This window comes from Lipotes vexillifer, unplaced genomic scaffold, assembly GCF_000442215.2.
Source record: "Lipotes vexillifer unplaced genomic scaffold, Lipotes_vexillifer_v1.1 scaffold489, whole genome shotgun sequence".
In the NCBI taxonomy this organism is placed as follows: Eukaryota; Metazoa; Chordata; class Mammalia; order Artiodactyla; family Lipotidae; genus Lipotes; species Lipotes vexillifer.
The window spans coordinates 171,562-174,197 of NW_006790533.1; positions in this window are offsets into that span (position 1 = coordinate 171,562).

Here is a 2,636-nt window from a genome sequence, read left to right on the forward strand (position 1 = left end):
GCTGAAAAGCCTAAAATGAGATCTAAGGGCTGTGGCCAAATAGATACAAGAATTACCACTTAGCGTGATAAATGAAGTAGGAAAAAGTGATTCTGAATAGATATGACATTTAGGATATGTGAAGCATTTGTATTGTGGACCATTCCTTTATTAAAGAATCATAAAGCTATTCTAAAATGATGTAGTGAAATTTGACTCTGGAGAACGTTAAGAATCACTAGGCAGAATAGGCCACTGGCTGACCAAAAGGGGGCATCATTTTATTCACAGTGGATTAAAGTGATCCACCATATAAGATGCTGGAACACATTAGCAAAATGATGACACACTGACAGGTAAACAGGCAGGCTAGGTTAATTTTAATTGGAAGAACTTACTGTCTTTTTGGAGTATTTTTGTATTCTCTTATCTTAAAAGTGGTGCTTAAGTTTGCTAGACAGTGACTCAACATCCTTCTAGAATTAAAATCCCATAAGGAAACTTCAGATATTCTCATGTACTATCGGGTTTAATTTACTCCAGAAATGACAAAATCTAAAAGAACTTTATTTGTTTTGATTCTACACTGGGATCCTGGCTTGCCATGGTATCTTTTCACATAATGCCCTTTTCATATAATTCTGTGTCGGAGCTTGAAGCTCCATGGAACTTTATAATAACATGAAAGTACGTTTCTCTGAAAAGAGTATGGAATCATGGTTAGAGTGATTTTTCCCACAGGATTTAGAGGGATGAACACTACAAAGTTTTTCCAAAAGCTGATCCACATACTTCTATCTCATTAGTAATATGATCCCAATTATCTCTTACTTCCCATATTTACCTAGGGTTGTCAACCTATATTTTCCCCTTCAAAGACCTGAGAACTGAGTTTGCCATTTTGTTGTTTTTTTAAGCAAACTAAATGCACTTAAAATTATCCCACCCACAGTTTTAGTACACTCCTGAATGACATTACATAAAATAAACGTGAGAATGACTTGTGAAATTCAATAAGGGCTTTCCTTAGGATAATAGAATGAGATTAGAGGGTGGATAGAAAAATGAAGTAAATTATAAAAATATATATTTTATGTTTCTAATGCTACTGGTTTTCAAGAACATTTTTTAAATTACTGGCATATTTTTAATGGCAAACGCTAATTTTCTTCTGAGAGAAGTTTAGAGAAAACTATAGAGCTAAAATAAAATCAGCAACAAGATGGTAGCTATCTTAAGTTAGTGACTAGAAAGCTTTAATGTAAAACGTGTTCACCTTAATTTCTAAATATATTTAGGTGGGTGAATTTTAAGAATAAGTCACTTATACCACGGCCTATTTTCTAATAAAACGGTATTAACATAATTCAGTTAATATTCGAGGTGAGTGGTATTTAGATTACAATGCAATGTTTAAACTATCAAATACAAATACATAATTGGTATAGTTATTTGAACCATTGGGGAATAATTGTATTTTCTTGTTAGCTCCTTTTGTTGTATTCCTTCAGTAAAAAGCAATCTGTAAGTAAAAACAAATTCAGAGCTATTGTGAATTCAGCATTTAGTTTGATATTCTAAACATTTCAAATCTTAATGAGCATTAGAAATCTGCAGGATCGATCTGCAAATACTGTTATAAAAGTGGGTTTTTTTGTTATGTTTTCATTTTCCCTAAATATGCCTGAAGCTAACTGGAATATTGAAGAACAGTCCTTTTCATGGGTACCTCAACGTCTCTGCTTTTAGCTCTTATAAAATAGCACTAGAGGTAGTGGACAAAGGAACAAAAACGGCCCCAGAAAAAGATGGCTACACCAAACTCTGAAAAACCTATAAAATATGTACTTCAGGACATAAATATGGCTTTTCTTTATCTAATTCCCTATTTTATCTAAATTCCCTATTTTAAACACTCTCATCTTGACATTTAAAATGGTTAAATATATTGAGAGTACAATTTAACAGAGTAAACATTTTTCTTTTTACTTTTATATCTTTTTTTCTCCATAATAGCTACTAACTTTTATTCAAACCCAGCGTCAAACCGTGGCCAAGAAAAAAATCAAGAAAAATGTTTACTGGGTTACAACATATTCAGCCAGCTAAGTGAACCCCCTTTAAGATATTGGTCACTTTTGTGTCAAGATGATTCTCAGAAACACTTTCCAATGGAGAATGAATTTGTAAATATAAATTATTGTCACACCCACTTCATGTAAGGGATGATATAGTGATTTAGTATATAGTAATATTAAGTTTAGGCTATAATTTATATTTCTGCCTTTTTTGAACTAAATGCACTGACACAAACATGTATTTGCTTTAAATGAAAGAGAAATCACAATGTTAAGGAACAATTACACTATCCTAAAAGTATTTAAACATACATTGCATTCTTGCATACATGTTAATAATATTGGTAGTTGAAAACATTAAATATTATTTTTATATTTAGTACACATGTTAACTTTAAAAATATATCATTACTTGCTCAGTTTGATGAAATGTTAGACCCACACTATACGTTTAAAGCCAGACTACTAATCCTAGGTAAATTATTTGCTTGGCTTTCACTTTCTTTAGGGCAGAGTTCAATTTTCTTTGGATTTGCCAACACTGGGATATAGTAATTTTTCATGACATCAGGCCTGTAA